The sequence below is a fragment of the Hippoglossus hippoglossus genome, chromosome 3 (assembly GCF_009819705.1).
Source record: "Hippoglossus hippoglossus isolate fHipHip1 chromosome 3, fHipHip1.pri, whole genome shotgun sequence".
NCBI lineage: Eukaryota > Metazoa > Chordata > Actinopteri > Pleuronectiformes > Pleuronectidae > Hippoglossus > Hippoglossus hippoglossus.
This window is the reverse complement of record NC_047153.1, coordinates 31,310,377-31,330,778: the sequence shown is the minus strand read 5'-3', so window position 1 is coordinate 31,330,778 and position 20,402 is coordinate 31,310,377. Positions and strand designations below refer to the sequence as shown.

General features: G+C 41.8%; 1 protein-coding gene across 1 annotated transcript in view; it reads right to left on the bottom strand.

The window, feature by feature from the left end:
* The window catches only part of dok4 (docking protein 4), a 52,253-nt gene extending 39,085 nt beyond the window's left edge, over positions 1-13,168 (bottom strand). Inside the window, exon 1 of the mRNA XM_034581566.1 lies at positions 12,724-13,168. The gene's annotated coding sequence lies outside the window, so the exon portion shown is untranslated. The remainder of the gene's footprint in view (positions 1-12,723) is intronic.
* Between the last annotated feature and the right edge of the window lie 7,234 nt (positions 13,169-20,402).

The following is a 20,402-nucleotide window of genomic DNA, read 5'->3' as shown; positions in this document are numbered from 1 at the left end:
ATGACCCAAAGCACACCTCCAAATTATGCAAGAACTATTTAGGGAAGAAGCAGGCAGCTGGTATGCTGTCTGTAATGGAGTGGCCAGCGCAGTCACCAGATCTCAACCCCATTGAGCTGTTGTGGGAGCAGCTTGACCGTATGGTACGCAAGAAGTGCCCATCAAGCCAATCCAACTTGTGGGAGGTGCTTCAGGAAGCGTGGGGTGACATTTCTACAGATTACCTCAACAAATTAACAGCTAGAATGCCAAAGGTCTGCAATGCTGTAATTGCTGCAAATGGAGCATTCTGTGACGAAAGCAAAGTTTGAAGAACAAAATTAATATTTCAAATAAAAATCATTATTTCTAACCTGGTCAATGTCTTGACTATATTTTCTATTCATTTTGCAACTCATTTTATAAATAAAAGTGTGAGTTTTCATGGAAAACATGAAATTGTCTGGGTGACCCCAAACTTTTGAACGGTAGTGTATGTGGAATTCATAGGTAGATACTACAGCTAGCTACCAGGGGAGCTGTAATGTAATCCTGAAATTGGTTCGTATAGTTGATTGGAGTCCAGGTGGGTTTTGAGTTGGGAGGCAACAGTACGTTCCAGTATTTTTGACAGAAAGGGAAGATTAGAGATGTGTCTGTAGTTGTTGGGGCTGTCAGGGTCAAGGCCTTTTGAGGATGGGTGTGACAGAGGCAAGTTTGAGGGCTGGGGTTAGCAGAACCGGAGTGGATGAGGCCAGAGTAGTAGGTGGAGCGTGCAGTGTACTGCTGAATGTATGCTTTGTATGCCAGGGTGTGTACTGTGAGGCCGGTTTGATTGCAATGCCGCTCTAGTTGGTGTTTTCTTGATTTCATTAGACGGAGTTGAGGGGTGAACCGGGGAGCAGTGTGGTTGAAGGAGACAGTTCTGGTTTTGAGAGGGGCAAGCTGATTGAGGTGATGTGAGCGAAGTGATGTGAGCGAGCTGCCTGGACGGGGCAGCGGACACTGAGGACGGTTCAGGCTGGAGGGTCTGCGCAGGCGGACAGCAGTGGGAAGGCTCAGCCCGAGGAAGACCCCCTGAGCATCAGGTGACGGTTCTTCCCCGCGGTGGAGCGACATGCTGCCTGACCCGTATGGCCACAGGTGGAGTTGATGCGGCCGTGTCTGAGGAGGCATCCCCAGGATGGACGGGAGGCTCGTCCGCCAGGAGCGAGAAGCAGTTAGAGAGGGTTAAAGGAGGTTGTGGATAACTTCCCCCCCAAACAGATCTCCCTTTCAGCTGACTTTCTCCCTAAGTCTTGCCCAGACAGCAAGACTTAAGGATTGCATCGAGGCAATGTGCTTTGACTGGGCAGCAGCAATGGAGACAAAGCCTTCAATCAACATAATCCTTTTTCCGAAGCTCAGATTTTAAGAGGTGGATGTCTTCCCTTAACTGTGAGTATTGGTGTTTACATTCCACACACACAGCCATTATAGTTGAATTTAGTCCAGGCATAACTCATAAAACACAATATTTAAAATGGGAAACTTAAAACGATAAGATAAAAGTAATCCCACGGGTAAAAGAGTAATTTAAAAAAGGGGTTTATGGCTTTCTCAGACGTAAGTTCTCGCTCTTCCTTGAGAGCACCAGCAGAAGACATGTCCTTAAAATAACTTTAAAATCCTCGTCAGATGACTAGAATCCTTCATCCAGTTCAAATATATGGTTAAAAAGACCAGGATCTAAAAGTGGTTTGTAAAGATGTGGCCTAAAACTGGATCAAAACTGGATAAAAAGTCAGATCATGACAGAGGCCTCTGACACCAAAAGGTGTAAAACAGGAAGTAGGAAAAACTTCTTGTTTGCCCAGATACAATCTGTCTTTGTCAAATCTAGTGAATTGAATATATTAAAATCATCTTATCCATCACATTGATGCAATGTCAGTATAAGGAAATATACATACTACTACACTGAAGGGATTGCTATTTGTGACAGAATGTCAGACACTGTACAAATCTTTACTGTCATATTAGCAATCCATGCTACCAAAGTGTATTTTTTCACTTTTAGGTGATGAAAAACACGTCCTGTTGTGTAGACAAAACATGTACTTATCTTCTCATCAGACTCAAGACTAAAAAGGCAAACAGGCATATTTCCTAAAATGTTTGAACATTCCTTTAAATTCCACTCCTTATCTACAGTCACGCTACAACAGACACTCAGACACACAGGCAGCAGCTGCCTTATCACAAATCCATCTAGGACATCTCGTCAATATCATGGCTGTAGGAATATAACAGGCCTATTATACTCTGCATGTGATTCCTTATCATGGCAATGTAACAATTAAAAACTGCTTTACACCCACACATAATGACAAAAGCAAATTGTATAGCAGGATAATTATTTCAGAGCCTGGCTTTTCAGCCCTACAACACAAAAACGTGCAGGAGGCGAAAGGATTCCAAGATAAAGGTGAGTGATCAGACAAATGCAGAGCTCACCTCCCTCCCACTCATCCTAAATGTCCCACTGTGACAAACCATGACACAACACCACTGACACACATCACAATTGTTTTAGGGTTGGAAGAACTGAAAAAATCTATAGCTGAACTGGTGCCCACACACCTTAACACACCTACACCAATAAACACACAGGAAGCTGCTAATGAGGAGAGATACTATGTCGGTTTGGTGGGTTAGTTTTAGGATTTTGCTTAATAATCATTGCCTTTGAGCATCCACTGTTGTGCTACGTACTACATTTAATTCCAATGTTTATATCACTCTAATAAAAATGACAACTGTGACCTGACATTTCTTTAAAAATTAATTTCCTATGTAATAGATTTATCAGAAACCAAAATAGATGTTCGAATCAGTACTGCATTTGAAGTTACCATTTCTTTTTGAAAAAAAAGACATGATGATTTCAATTAGAAGAAAGAACAACGTAAGAAATGTGGGATACAACCCTGTGTTTTCTATATGCTGCTCCTCTCTATTCATGCATATGAAAAATCATGTGATCACTTGGCAGAAACAAGCAGCTCAATAACTGTTTTATTTTATATATCTTCTTTTGAGGTTTCAGATTGTCCCAGAGCATTGTCAACACTAGATCCTCCTCTAACGATTATATTTGTAATGAGGTTTTTATTTCATCTTGTCTGTACTACTGTACATCCTTGTCCTGATGACCTGGCTGCTGATTGTACAGAACACCTCAGGCAAACTTTAGCCGTAAGTCCAACATCACCTCAAAAGTGTCCTCTTTTCACTGGCTTCCAGTGAGGCACAGGCTACATATCAGAATTCTTCTGCTCAGTGATTCAGATATTCTTCACAGCACTGCTGGGTCCCTGAGGTCATGTGAACAAGGACAGTGCATCAAATGATTGTTCTTGTGAAAGTGTTAGAATGTAAGGGAGGCAAACCATCTGTAAGCTAAGGAAACCCGATTTTAACTCAACTGAATTTTAATGATGAAAGAATGTGTGTCACAGGAGAAAGTGGTGATAAAGGTAAAAAAGAGGTGGAGAATGAGGAGGACTGCCTTCATCTCCTTTATCCTCTGGAGGTTTGGATACTATAATGGACAAAAATGGAGACTAAACAGACTGACTAAGCTGGATAAAACAATTGACTTCCTTACTGACGTCATTGAGCATGGTCTTTCATTTTGAGAGCATTACATTGTCATTTCATGTCCAGATTCTCAGATATACTGTTGAGCTGAAATGTTCAGTGCTTCAGTTTGAGTCTTTTCTGCTCTCACTCTTTCAACTGTCTTGTTTGGTCCGGACCAAGATTTAGTCTGACCAAAAAAGCCGTTCTCTGTCCAGATCAAACTGAACCATGTGTCGGCTCACTTGCAGTGTGAAAAGCCTGTTTTGGATGGCTCAGACTTTCGGACCTATTCCATGAGGATCTCCAGATTTCAATGCATGTCTGAAAGCAGCTACACACTGTAAGAAAAAAATGAATGGACTCGCAGTAAGGCAGTGATATTTCATTGGTCAATGTCATACGTGGCTTTCTATTGGTTGGGTTATTTTGACAGGGTCATTTCACAAAAATCTAAAGAACAAGAGCAGAAATCTGAGAGCATTTATTCGTCAAGCGCTCAGCACAGCAGCCTGAGTGTGAAGAGGAGAAGCCAAACTGGAGCTCAGGACATTGGTACAGCATCAGTTTACCCGAGAGCAGACAAAGAGGTTTGAACAGGGGTTAAAAGGTATGATCCCATTCCGTCTCTCCCATTCCATATGCTGGAGTGTCCTTGGGAAAGATCCCCAAATTGCCCCTGACGCCTTGTGCTCAGGGAAAACAATGTGCGCACAATGAAAGAGATTCTATAGAAAAAGGCAAAGGCACAAAGAGAGAGAGGAGTCCATCCTGCACTCTGTCATTTACAGATGTGGAATGTGGCCGTCGGTTGGCCTTGAGCACTAATTACAGACCATCTCTCTCTTTCTATCTCTATCTCTCTCTCTCTCTCTCTCTCTCCCTCCCCCGCTCGCTTTTTGCTCTCTTGCTTGCTGTCAAGGCAAGTCAACCAGAACGAGACTTCACCCACAATCCTTTGCTCCAAGCTGCAGTCCCTAGACACAGAAAATAGACTGTACCCATGATTCTTGCACACACACACACACACACACACACACACACACACACACACACACACACACACACACACACACACACACACACACACACACACACACACAAACACAAACACACACACACACACACACACACACACACTTGTTTCAGTATATGGGGGACACTCACTGACATAATGCATTTATTAATCCCTTACCCCATCACAAAGAAATGCCAAATCCCTTAATCCTGAAACCAAGTGTTAACCAGCAAAATGCTGTCTATACCTGTGGGGACAATTGCTCATGAGTTTGTGTGTATTCAGGGTGAAGTCCCCCTTAAGATGTAAAACACATAGACACAAACACACACACACACACATTGGTGCTCAGCTGCCTGCATGGACACATTATGATCCATTCACACAAAACCACAAACTCTCTCATTTATTTAGTCACTGAGCTTATATACTTCAGGAGGAAATAAAACATAAACAAGTAGTCAGGGGGAGTTCCACACAAATGAGCGCTACATGTTTCTAGCATGCGACAGAAGCAAAAATGAAAAAAACTAAATGAACACAAATATCTCAGGATGAAGACGAGGAGCCATACACGTTGAGTTTTGGCGATAAGGGACGATGCCGGCGTTGATGCACTGCAAACGAAAACAAGTGACGTCTGCAGTGGAATTCATATGTTATGTCCTGCATATGTATGCTGTGCCAAACCTCACCAGAAATTTCTAAATTCTCTATGCATCTGAGTGGAGATCTCCTACTGCGTTCTTCATTTGTGAAAGGCAAACTCCTGAGAAAGTCCAGGCACAATTCAAGTCCAGACACCGGAGTTCATGTCTGAAAACGGCTCATGAAATGCAGATGAAAGCTTGAAAAGAAGTACTCAAGGGACCTTTGAGATATATTTGTCAGACATAAGTTTTCATCACCTGTGAAAATTCCTTACATGCAGTTCAGGATTGGATTATCGTATTAAACAACACCTTCAACATTAAACAATCATTTGATCCATTCTTTCGAAAAAATATTTCTTACTGCAGCCTTTAAGTGTTTCATGATAAATGCAGTATAATAATACGCATCACATTTTAGAGCTTGTAAATAAAGTGAATTAATCAGTTTACCAACATTATGAACCAAGAACTGAGTTGGAACTCAACTCTGAAGGAGAAGAAGAGGGCATTTTAGGCACTGCTACAAGTTCATACAAGATATATTAGAAAGGTAAAGGCTCTTTATAATTTTAGAAACAAAACAGTAATGGATAACATGACCCTTCACCCTAACTACAATATCAAACGGCTAATAATGTGTTGCTGATCCCCAGCTCTGACTTCAGCTATATTGGCAAACTTAGCTTGGAAAATCTACCTACTAATTCCACAAATGTCTGTCTGTCTCTCTGGTTGTACATTATGGTAAATGGTTTTGTATTTATATAGCGCTTTTCTAGTCTTGATGACCACTCAAGACCACTCAGTAAAGTTTCATATTCAACCATTCACACACACATTCATTCATACAGTGTATCTATTAGCAGCACTTTGTTGTTCTATGAGGGGCAATTCGGGGTTCAGCATCTTGCCCAAGGACACTTCGGCATGCAGATGGGGAAGACTGGGGATCGAACTGCCGACCTTCAGATTAGAGGACGACCGCTCTACCCCTCAGCCACAGCCACCCCAATGTATGTGGAACACAAATCTTGTGAACAATCCATCTAATTGACTTCACGTGTATTCTTAGTGGTTATTGGAAGTGCAGTGACAAGTTTGGTGCGATTTGGATTTGCGATACATTCAATATTAAAAAAAATGTGTCAATAAACAAGCCACCAGCTCCCTGTTGCGGTCAGTGTGTGCTTGTGTGTGTGTGTGTGTGTGTGTGTGTGTGTGTGTGTGTGTGTGTGTGTGTGTGTGTGTGTGTGTGTGTGTGTGTGAAAGGAGGGGTGGGGGCAGCATGCCTTAACGGTCAGTCTGTGGAGTCTCTGGAGGAGCATTACCAAAGGAAAAGGAAACAGCCCATGTCGAACAGTCAGGTTTAGAACGATCACTACGGCCGTTGTGATAATGAGCTATAATCACGGTTGTCAACAGTGACAGGATTGATTCCTCAGGTCTGAAATGAAACCCTGGCTCTCTGAGTCCAACACTCAGCCATGGTTTTGGCAGATTTTGTTCACTCACACTACTCAAACACCATAGTTTTCTGAATCTGAAAGTGCTCATATATCAGAACAAAGAAAACAGAAATTATCATTAATTTAAAATTATCATTGACTAAGTGATTAATAAAATACCTATATCAACATTTGTCTTAGTGAAACTAATTGTCAAATCCTGTCCTTTTTTTCTTTATTATTACCTGTATGAGGTAACGTATACAGGTTATCTGACATCAAGATTTCAGTTGAAGTTAAGAATATTTCCAAAATTGATGTTCAATGAAAATTACAATAATTTCACTAATCTGAACATAAATCAATTTTCAGCATTCAGTTCCACTTCCATGGACTCTCCAGGGTGCTATGTGAATTGGGATTGCAGCTGGGACAGTGTACACTGCTGCTCTGACAGCGGACACATGATGCCCATATAGGGTGCCATATGATCTTCTGGTCCATAGCCATAGCTAGCTAGCCATTCCCTCATCTACCGCTCCCTCCTTGTCCCTCTCCTCATCGTTGGCACAATCAAATTGTCACCAACATACCTCTACACCAAAGTGCACAAACCTATGTGCATGTTAACACAAGTCTGGCAAGCATCACACACCAGAGCTCTGTCTAACTGTCACTTAGTCTACCTGTAAAAACAGGCTGTGAGTTGTAATAAGGTGAAATAATAGCATGGGAGCAGAGACAAACACACACTGGTAACGTATCATCACACACAGGTGACTGAGCATGCCATTCACAGTCTTTGATTTTGGTCAGAGAGGTCATTGTCGAACACTTACTCTATCCCCTCCAGAGATAGACTGTATTTAGAGCCCGAAGGTGCCTGACAGTTTGTTATGTAACCTTAGATTTGCAGAACCAAATTTGAACACAAAGAACAGTTTGACAATAGGTGGTTTCATCTGGCTTAATGTTGACTTACACATGTTGACTTCAGCTCCAATAACATTAAACGTTAGCTGTACAGTTTACCCTGAAATATAGAAGCTAAATTTGTCAGCATGGACGATACGTGCCTGGTACAGTCGGGTCACAGGTGTAGCTAGCCATGCATCATGACGTCAGGTTCTCAGTGAGAGCAGCTACAGTGTGTGTGTTCATGGTAATGAAGGGACATGTCACCCAGTGCAACAGTGCGGCTCAGTGATAGAGCTCTATGGTACAGAAGAATAAGATATACTGCTTCAGGCTTTCATTCACACATTCATTGTTTGAGTCTTTTTATCCATCACAATTCACCATCCATCCATTTATTAATGGTTGCGGGGGGCTGGAATCCATCCCAGCTGACATTGGGCAATAGGCAGGGTACACCCTGGTCAGGTCACCAGCGTATCACAAGGCCAATATGCAAAGACAAACAACCATTTAATCACACCTACAGTCAATGTAGAATCTCCAATCAACTTCCATTCAATTCCTAAGATGTCTTTGGACTGTGGGAGGAAGCCGGAGCACCCTGAGAAAACCACAGAGACACAGGGAGAACATGCAATCTCCACAACGAAATGTATAACCCTAACCCAGGCCCATGAACCTGCTGTGGGACGACAGTGCTAACCACTGCACCTCTGTGCTATGCACGCAGAGGGAAACAGGCCAGAAAAAACATTCATCAACACCATGTGTTTGTCTGATCTGTACTCTTTCTGTACAGGAAGTTAAACATGTCCGTTTGTGCTTTATGAAGACACTACATGATGAAACTGTGACTCGGCTGTTGCCCTAGTTTTGTTTTCCTGTATTAAAAATGTTTTGTATCCTGTTTGGGGTAGAGGATTGGACACATATATATGTAATCAATGAGTCAATCACTGGTGATATTGGTCTTTTAAGTTTTAGAATTGAATGATCTGTCTCCTTGAGAGTTCAATTTAATAAAAAAGACCTTTAAAGTACAATTCAAAGCATGAGCTGATAAGTACTGGCAGTTAGACAACATATCCGCATATAGCATAGGCAACAGCCACTGGGCCAACAGTGTTCCCACTTCATCTTTTAAAAATAACTACATCACTTACAATGTAGTTACTCTATAGGGCAGAAAGACTATAGCATTGTTGGTTGATGACACACTCTGTGTTACTTATTCCAGTTAGATCAATGCCCATCCACAACTATATTTCACTCATTGGTTCTGCCCTTCTGAGTGAGTTCTTGTTCCACCGATTTCTGTCTTTATTGATTAATCTGCAAATAGGGTTAGTCTTAAATTGTATTTGAGAACGAATCATTTTAACATCTGATCAATTAATAGCTTATGTTACCTCCACCTGTTTATTCATTTGGAATCCACAGGCAGAGACATCCTTCATCTGAAACCATTGGACTGTTTTCCAGATAATGTGGGACAGCTGCTCAGCCTGTCGTCAAAGCTTGCCGCTTTTTAAAGATCCAAAGCCCCAGCGAGCCATCAAGATTGAACACACAACTCTCCTGCTGCGATGCAACAATGAGAACCACTGCACCACCATGCCACCCACACTAGCAATACAAAATGCAATTAAGAAAATGTAAAAGAATCTGCTGACAGTATTAAAAGATTTGTTAAAGATTTGCCAAATTTCAAACAGAGTAATGCTCCAATGTTTTTACAATAAAAACGATTTAATAATTTGATGAACTCCAAGAGGAAAGACTGCAACAGTAGGTGTAGTTGAACTATACAATAGTTACCGTAGTTTTTGGTAGCTTTGTTAGAGAAACAGCAGAATAAAGCCAATAGAGCTGCTGTCAAAGCAATTTAGAGCAGTAAAAAGGCTAGAAAGAAGTCTCCCTTACTCCTCTGCCTCTGCCTCGCCCCCACCACCACCCCATCCTTTCCTCATTCTCCTCTCAGCATACTTCTCCTCGTCTTCACTATCCGATCCTCCTTTACCCTCCAACTCCATCATCTCCTTCATCCGTTCTACGGTAATTCCCTCTTTCCTCATTCAACCAGAGAATAAGCAGCTACAAACACACACACACACACACACACACACACACACACACACACACACACACACACACACACACACACACACACACACACACACACACACACACAAGAAGATATATATAATATAAGAGCACGAATGTACATTATTCAAGATACAATGGTGAATTTTCTTTGTGAAGCAGAGCTGTCATAAACACTAGACTACTTCAGTGTTTTTGGGTGTGTGCATCATTAGCACAATAGATTACACATAAGATAACTGTGACAACTGATCAAATCAGCAAATGATGTGTGCTCCAGGCAGAATACACACACGCACACACAAACACACACACATAAACAATGCAGCTTTTTATTCTCATAATATCTTCACTGTAGAGATAACCAGGCTAGTGTGCACTGTCCTCATATACCATAAGTTACTATGTCCCAATGGTAACAGCGTGCAAGACTTATTGTTCACCCTGAATACCCTCACACCGCACCCTGACCCTCCTGTCCTCCCCAGCATTGTCACACTCAGTTATTACCAGGATCTCTTTATGGCTGCTGAGATAACAGAGACCAGCGGTTCATTAACCGCACTAAAATGAGGGCTCCATCGTCAGCCACGGAGAAGTCTCTTCAGAAAACATTGCTCTGTGATATTCTTCAGGGGCAAAGGATTTATACTATCAGGGCCAAAGGGACTACGAAGGGAACCTAAATACTGCATATTAAACTCCCAATTCTGTACTACAGACAAGCATCATGTCTCAACCACACAAATGGACTCTTTCAATGATGTTGTGCTGTTGTTGTTCCCCCAAGACTATTAAGGCAAAGGGAGGTTGCTCTCTGAAGTTGACCCATAGTCAATGTGTAACACCAACAGACATATTGTTTGAATGAGACAGAAAACTATTTAAGACTGAATGTGTGTTCTGTTGCTCCGTCAGTCTCAAAACCATGACACAAACACACAGAACAGTATTCACAAACAGAAAACCTCTCAAAGGAACATTTCTGTCCCTGTTCACAAATGTAGTCCCGTGAGGACAGAGCTGCGATGAGCACAAGCCCCACCCTAACTACGTGCTGGCAACTGTTCCATTCGTGCTCAGCCCACAGTATTTCATTAAGATGATTGTTAAGACTTTTAAGGTGAGAACAGTGACTAAAGTCTCTGCTTCTTTGGCTGCTCTGGTCACTTTGATTACTGACCATGATCTTTGATTGGCTATTAGGTTTGATCAATGACGCGCATAAATGCTTGTTGACTCTCCAGTACAGCAGGTCCAGCTGGTACTGGTTATAGCAAGACCACACTCCAATAGTTATTATATTTTGGATATAATGGTGAGTTAAGTTGTCCAATAACTTTCCTGCAGGTATTAATTGTATATCAATATATCTAAAACTTTGAACGTACTTCCAAAAAACAAAACAGAAGTATGGGTGACAGTCTAGATAACCAGACTAAATATACAGTATATTGTTGATTTAGTTCTAAAATAAGGTTTCAGATATCCACATATTTACTGTGATGTCACATGAACCCTAACCCACAACCTCATCCTCCCAAGAACAAATTACTTTTACGTTTCAATTTCACATATCCTCAATTATAAGCTTTGCAAAAATAATAATAATAATAATAATAATAATACATTTTATTTATAGAGTGCTTTTCACAGTACTCAAACACACTTTACAAACTCTAAAATGAACATATTATTAACTAGGAAATATTCCCATTTAATTTCATCCATCATGAGGATGGGTGCTTGTTGATAATGTTCTGTACATTTTTATCATGTGCATGGACATGCTTTAAACTAGTTGAACACCATACTTTGGAGCTGTGGCTACATTATTACTACTATGTTTTCATTTTTAAACTAAAATTATCACGTCCACACAATTGTTTTGGCTGCGTATCAGTTTTCAGTTCACACTAACACATCTGAAAATGCATATCACTCTGGGCATGTGTGTGCCAGTGTACACAGGAAGCATTTGGTTTATAGTTGCAGATCACTGGAATAATAGCTTGTCTCCTATAAATGTAAGCAGTTGTATCACTGTAAAATGCAGAATTGAACAGTTCAACAGCTGTTAGCAGAGACAACAGGGTCAGCAATGTGTGTAATTGATTATCCATGTTGAATTCTACACTGGTTAATGATGCTAATACTAGTTGTGTTCTTCCTGAAGTGGGTCATGTGATTGGAATCAGTGAAGGTTACGTTGTGACTGAAATAAGAAAATGTGAGTGTCTACGTCGTTGTTTCAAAACGTCTCCGTTTTGTCCGTCTAGACTAAAAATCTGCCCTGCTGCTTTCAAACTAAAACAGGTCCAGCAGCAATTAGAAACTTCTCCATTTTAGCAGCTCTAAAATGTAACCAGAGAGAAATGAACTGCAACCTCTAAAATAAAAGTACAGGAAAGAAAACATTACCTCATATTGGAGCCCACTGTTAATACAAATCATCATTAATATTGTTTCATGATTTATTTATGTGGACACATTTCCACCATTAATCGATTAAGTGCTTAATTAACAAAGACTATAATTAAAAATATCTATAACCATTTCTAACAATTTCCAAAATCTAAAGATATTCCCCTTCTCAACTATTTAGAATTCACAGAAATTCCTAAAAACCAGCAACGGTGTATGTGTCAGAAAGATGGCACCAGTTTCCTCAACTGATTATGAAAATGTTTCTTAATTTATTTACTAATCAGACTCAATCAATCAAATAATCGGTTTAACTGACTGAGTGAATATGGCAATATTGACTCTTGAAAACATTTGGACTAACAACATATTTGGAATAATGGTGGTAGCACAGCTAAACTAAATGAATCTTCCTTTTGTGACTTCATCACTATCCCAGCAGGACATATTGATGATCTGGTGAACGTGGGAAAGTAGCAGTATAATGGAGCTTCACGTAGAAAACACTGACAGGATCACAATAAACCACCACAGACACGCTCCGGCTCTGCATGGATGTTACCTGTCTGACAGCTGTCAGCGTCTGGGGGAGACCTGCGGCCGGGTGGGGTCCCGGTGTTCGGACAGGGCGCCTGTGCCTCCGCAGACTTAATCCTCCGCTGCTGACCTTCCTGCTGCAGAGTCTCTATTCTGCCTCCATGCAGCTGCAGCAGACGCCCCGAACAGTAAATCCAAGCGAGCCGGAGGAGGAACACTGCCACTCGTCTGGAGTCACGGATGGTTTGTGTTGTGCGCAATGGCAGCTCCGGTGCGGTTCACTGTCCCTCCCTGTTTGTCTGCGTCCCTCCGGCGCTGTGCCTGAACACAGCAGGAGTGGTCAGGAGCCCTACAGGATGGATAACACACGCAAACACACACACACACGCACGCACGCACGCACGCGCGCACACACTCACACACACACACACACACACACACACACACACACACACACACACACACACACACACACACACAGAACACGCCCAGCCAGCCAGCCACGCGCCAACAGGACCCGCCTTCTACCGTAATACTCCTAGGAGCCAGTCACTTCAAAGATGTGGTCCACTGCTGATGCAACAGAAACAAAGATCAAAGAGAAACGAGTGTTCTGACAGTTTTTCCCCATTTCATTTTTTACTTTTTCCTAAAAAAATGTATGTGGCCCTGATCAAGTTGTGTGACTAACTTCTGAATCAATGTCCTCCTCACTTTATTTGTTAGCAGCAAATCGCCCAATGACTGTAAAGCCGTTTTCAGACATGAACTCTGGAGAATATCTGCAGAAATGGTTCCAGACTTTTTCAATCCTGAGATACTGTATTTGTAATCTTTTATTTTTTTCATTTTAACATCAGTTGTGTATTAGAAACGTTATCAACATGTCCACTTGCTGGCGGTGAATCCTGTGGACGATCTCTTGGTGTTTTCTCATATCGGCTCATTCATACATCCTCCTGAGTGTTTACTTGGGGGCTGGACGGAGAAACTCTCCCTCAGACATTGTCTGAAAGCAGCTTAAGTTGAATCTTGGAACATCTCAGTGGCAATGGTGTGGTCATTTGAGCTGCCTGGACTGACTCTTCACTGTGAATCCACTAAGCTTATTTTGCTAAATATTTTGGGAGAGCTGACCTCTAAAGAACAGAGACTCTGAGAGTCCCAAATGAAGAAGCTATCATGTTAGCTGTAGTGCAACATCCAGAAAACCTGGCTCTGCTAATTAAGAAGGAACACAAATAGAGGTTTTCTTCTTTTCTATTTTGGAACAAGTTACAGCCAATAGTGACCATGTTACCTGCTAGCAGCCTCATGGCATCATCACACCACCAACACCAAATAGATTTCAGCGCGGCTTCTCCCTTAAGTGGAAGTACCAAACTAATGCAGTTGAAAATCTGGCTTTATTATTATTTAAATTAACTGTTTTTATATTGTGTTTTTCGAGTCTCATCGATTGCTCAAAGTGCTTTACAGTACAAATTGCATTCACCAATTCATACACACATTCATACAGCACTTCTATATGCAGTACTTTTTTCTATCACACATTTTTTTCACTATTCATCCACCAACGGCACAACCGTCAGGGGCAATTTGGGGTTCAGTATGTGGCCCAAGGACACTTGAATGCTTATTGGAGGAGTCGAAGATCAAACCACTGACCCTCTCGATAGTGGACAACCGTCTCTGCCTCCTGAGCCACAGCTGTCTGCTAAAGTGATGTTGTTACTCAATGTGTTTATTTCTGTTCTCTACTCTACACAATATGTTCACATACAGTATCTCCTTGAGGGGTTATCACAGAGTAAAAAAAATTCAAAGGTTAAAAATAAGGTTAACAGTTGAGCATGCCCCAATGGCTAACAGGTAAACTGGACACTTAAATACCTGCAACAAATGAAAAAAAAACACTGGGAGCTGTGATGATTGTACTCTACCAGGCTAAATCTACCTTGTTCACTTTAATTTTAAAGTTTGAGCTGCAATATTAAAAAAGTGGACATTAGAGGAAGAAGTGTCATACATGCATGAAGCCTGGCTGCGGAAATAAGGTGTTGTACGATGGTGCACATCAAATCTAATTCAGTTCAACCATAGTGAATCAACCATGTAATAGTCAGTCAGGTTATTACATAGTTCCATTAGCCTACATGAGAAGGTCAGAGAAGCTCACACATCTATCGTGTGTGGGGACAGTACAGTTTCACTTAAAGACAGTTTGAACGGGGTCAACTGTGAGACCCTGGGGAGCTGTACCAGTTAATATCAGAATGATAGATGAACACGGCGCTCTCCTGCTCACTGGGTTCACTGAAAAATGCTGATTGGAGAGCTTTTGGGTGTTACATCAGCGCATTACCTTGGATATGCTGGCTAACAGGGCAGCCTCCATCAGTCAGCCTGACAGCCAATCAATTAGCCAGCCAATCAGGTGAGAGTATCAGTGAAAAATGTGGGTCAGTGGCATGATACCTGGTGGTGCTGAGAGAGTACCGACCTGCTGTGCACTGAACACCAGGTCTGTCACTACCAAGGTTTCATCCTTTACTACGGTCCAATTAGGAAAGGTTTTCAGTGATTTGTTGGTCTGAGAGTCGATCGACTTCAGGGAGACAAAACAACAGGAATGTTCCTGGAGAATAGGCTTCATTTTTCAGACTGCTCACCTTGACAGGTTTGCAGTTTTGTTGACTGATGGACACAGACGCTTCGGACTCTGTGGATTTGTGCTAGTTGTCTCTTTCAAAACTCATACATCAACTTCCTGTTCCAGACAGGACACTTCGTAGCTGACAAATGCTGCCAACTGGTACGTGACCAAACACCACGTTGTAGGTGAAGTTATTTTAGAGTTCCTCTTCGTCAAGTGTTGGCATTATATTCCATCAGTTATATAACTAGTTATATTACAGTATTTAAAAAAAATTCTAAAATCATTGTCATTGAAAATGTCATTATGCCCTTCACCCAAGTTTAAACCGACAATATGAAAGTTTTGATGAGCAACAGCAGCTATATTCACAATGTATTTTTTCCTTTCTGTGTTAAAAAGATAATAAAACATGCTTTTAAATATTTGTTTAGTATTGCCAAATCAGCCATTACAATATTGATCATCCATACAACATCAGTTATAATATCTAAAAGTTCTAAAACGTATCAGATGTGTCGGAATTGGGTGCTATCACTGGGACACAATTAGTCCCATCACATTCCTGAGCTGAACTTTAAATTGGTTTATAATCCTGCAAAGCTGCCAGAGCAGGCAACAACAAAAACCCAACCAACACATCCCACCCCCTCCCATCGACCCTCTCGAAAACACAGGAACATTCACTGTCTGACAACTGCTAGAAGCTAAATTCAGACTATTATTTCTGCTTCAGTCGTGTATGTCTCTCCAGCTTGTGAAGACTGCGGTCATGCGCGATGAGAACACAGGCAGGGTGTCCAGAGGCAGGTCAGTTAGTGACAGACAGGTACGCAGACCAATCATTTCATATGGTCTACAGCCCGTTTTTACCAATCAACAAGGTGCTGTCCTAAAAGAGAGAGCCACATGTGAGGGATCCCTCTCCCAGGACAGACAGGAGTGCAATAGATGCCTGTGTGTGCTGGTTTTGAATAAGTCCTGCTGAAAATTGAGGGGTGCTCTGTTATAGGGGTTACGGTAGAGTTAACAACAAACCCTCATCTCAACAGTTCAACTGCCTCTGTGTGTATACAGGCATAATCTAGTGCAAGCATTTCTGTGTGTCCCCAGGTGTCTGCATAGTGATGACACAGCGGAAGCATTACTCTGTCTCTCTCTCTCTCTCTCTCTCTCTCTCTCTCTCTCTCTCTCTCTCTCTCTCGCTCTGTCTTGCTCTCACACACACACATACGTACACACACATTTAGCAATGTGACTGCTTGACACAAAATATGTATGAATTGAAATGCAACAGAGCAGCTTGGTCTTGGAGGTGCACAGAGGAAACAGTCAAAACAAACCCACTAGGACCCAATACCCACCCCCCACACTCACCCTGAGCGGTTCTGTGCCAGAGAACTAATGTGATAGTACTGACACTGAGGTACATGGGACAAAACACAAATAGGAAGACTTGCACTTGGGCTCTACAACATATGCACATGCACATAGACCCAAGCACATACTCAAGCACATATGGACAGAGGCCCCTCAGGGGTTAATGTGGACACTCTTATTTATTACATTACATATGTTACCTCTGTGCCGCCGCTGTGGTGCCATCGCATGATTCTGTTTTTGTTTATGAGTATCAGTCCTACAAGTGTGTGTGTGTGTGTGTGTGTGTGTGTGTGTGTGTGTGTGTGTGTGTGTGTGTGTGTGTGTGTGTGTGTGTGTGTGTGTGTGTGTGTGTGTGTGTGTGTGTGTGTGTGTGTGTGTGTGTGTGTGGCTAGAGTAATATGTTCATAAATGGATGTAATGGGCTCCATATGGCAAAGTCAGAGAGCTGGAGCAGAGTGTGTCTGGGAGAAATATCGCCCCTGTCTCCACCTTTCACACACCACTGAGCTAACACTCACATACACACAAACACAAACACACAACTTGCTGTAAGGAGATGCTGCTTCTACAGACGGTATTCGCATGTTAGTGTTGTATGTTGTGAAATGGAAATTATTAGAAGGAAACCCACAACTATAACTTGGAATGAGGAAACAACGCAAGGGGGGTAAAGTACTTATAATGCACTGTAAATGGACTACATTTATATAGCACTTTTCTTCTTGTATTGACCAATAAAAGTGCTTTACACTATAGGTCACATTAGGGCAGGGCCTCTCCCAGTCCTTGTGGGACATGCACATTCATCTTACACAGCCTCAGCAGAGATGAAATACTGTTAGTCATGAAGCTATAGCTAGCCCTGGAGAGGTGGTTGGAGGGGGTGGAGCAGCCATTTGTTTCTTGGACTGATCATAGGAATACATCACCTACAATACATCCAACCATGAGCCTGAACCATGAGGCTGCTCTGGACGTTCTGCAGACACTTCACACACCTCCACAAACTGCGGAGGATCTCCAGATTTCCGTGCATGTCAGGATGCAGCTTAAGTGTCTTAAAGCAGCCGTGTGTTTCTTGGACTGATCACAGGAATACATCACCTAGAATAAATCCAACCATAAGCCTTTTATTTTGTAATTAGGTCAACTTCCCTTTTTCCTACGAAATTGGATGCATTGTCTGTTGTTGCCACTGTTTCAAGACTGCTGAATGTATCCCCCTGCTGGATATTGAACCCCAGATTACCCCCAATGATGATCATCTGTGTTTTCACACATGTCCCTGAGAGGACCTCCGGAGAATCGGTTCTGGAGTTTGCCTTTTACACATGAACGACGCAGCAGGAGATCGTCTGCTCAGACTCGTTCACAACAGCAACAAATTCTCTGCAGGATTCAGGTGAGAGGTGGTGCGGCAGACAGAGACAGGATGTGACGTATTATTTCCACTGTGGAGATCACATGATTTTGTTTACAGCACAGTGACACTGGCATTGGCCCTTATCACCACAAACTCTCTAGACATCTTTGTCTGTGTCCTCTGTGTATGGCTCAGCTTTTTCATCCTGAGATATTTCTTTTCTCTGTGTTGTTGTTTTGTGTGTCTGTTGCGTGTTAGAAACGTGATCTACCTCCTCACTCTTTCGAGATGAATCCAGTGGTGACCTCCTGAGTTCTCACTTGGGCTCCTTTGGACTTTCTGCAGACACTTCACACACCTCCACCTCCACAAACTGCGGAGGATCTCCAGAGTTCAATGCATGTCAGGATGCAGCCTAATTAGTGTATGAATGTGTGCGAAGTATAGTGCAAAGTGCTTTGAGTTATTGTTCAAACCAGAGCTTAAGTGGAGTTGGTTTGGAAAATACAAGTCACCTGCCTTTCGACCCCTTGTCAATGTGAAATGATGGGCTAGGTCTAGGTGAAATTCTGGCACACTGTGCTATTGAATACCATGAGGGTGCACTTCCAGGAGGAAAAGCATAACAAGAACATCGCAGATTTTTTAGGTTCATCCATGTTTTAGTGAAGGCTTTAATAGTTTAACCAGAAGTCTTCTTGGCTTTCTGCTATTCCAGAAAAAAACATGTAAGAGAGTAGCCAATATCGGATAGTTTGATGCAGTATAGGAGTAGTCAGTGGAAAACACTGAAGGAGAAAATTCATATTCGAAGGACATTTCATCTTTAATTATCAACTTTGCCCCACAGTGAAAGATAAAGTGGAGACCATCTTTGCATTTCTGTATTGGTTTTGTCCAGGATTGCGTCGTACTTGTATTGTACTATGTTCCGTAATTGCCTGGGAGAGAAAACACCTTCATTTTTAAATCACTGGTACGGGTAGTAATTTGCCTGGATCTGTAACAAAAAGCAAAATGCCATCAGCATAACGCATACATTTGAGAATGGAACCCCAACACATGACCCCAGGAAAAGCTTCACGAACTGCTTTTGAAGATTATCTATTGCTAAACAAAATAACAAAGGAGAGAGCAGCAAGCTTTGCTGAGTCCCACGGCCAAGTGTAGAATATGAAGACATTTCCTCATTAGTTTGATCAGCTGCTTCAGGTTCACAACATAGATACATTATAGAAGTAAGTGTTTCATTGTGCGTATCTATCTATCTATCTATCTATCTATCTATCTATCTATCTATCTATCTATCTATCTGTGTAATAATCTAATTTTTTTTTACATTTGCTCAAAACAAAGGATCTCTATATTTGAAAAAGATAATACTATACAATTCCACACAATCAATTAGTTAATTTCATAAAATTCACTTCTTCAAAGCACTATTTTGCCACATGCTTGCTCATGCTATCACGTGCTTGCACACTCACACTATTAGATAGAACATAGTTTCAGATGCAATTGTGCGCGTACACGCAAGTGGCACTGCAGTTCTCTTTCTCATGCCAGAACTTCACGTACACTCTTTAGTCTGTGTACCTGTCACTCAGAATCTATTGTGCATGCGAGAAACCTTCATGCCCTTGCTTTTAAACCCCCACTACTGCTATAGTTTGAATTAATTCTATCGGGAAAAAAATATACTGGATCCTTGAACTTACACAGACCAAAACCTAACCTCTTTTGTGTAGGTTGAAAAAAATGGATCATTTCAAAATGATTTACTCCAGTGTGAAACAAGGCTCCAGGGACCTTAACCCAAATCCAGACATGGGGACTGGAGGAAAACGTGAAGAACTGAAGAAAGCAGCTGATCAGAGACAGACAGCCTGTCAGCAGCACAAGGGCCTTTCCTGGAGGCCTCAGGGTTATGTTGGTCTGAACTGTCAACTCAACCAGCGATGATACAACAAATGAGTTGGGTGATCAAGTGCGACTTATACTTCACCTGTGTATGAGATATTTATATAGATTATATTTTATAATCTGGATGATTTTCCGTCAAGGTGAACATAACGGCCAAATTATAACCTAATAGCCTGGTACCTGTTACATCAACAAATAGGGTTATCTTACAGAATAAGCGATCTGATGGTTTGGGTTGCCTGATGTTAATTCCCCTCCTGAATTATTGTTTCAGTCCCTGCAACCAATACTACAGTTGTGAGCACAGCTGAATGTGCATTTATTTCTGTTGTTTCGCCACTCTCAGCTAAATCAGTATGGTGGAACCAGAGGTAGAGGT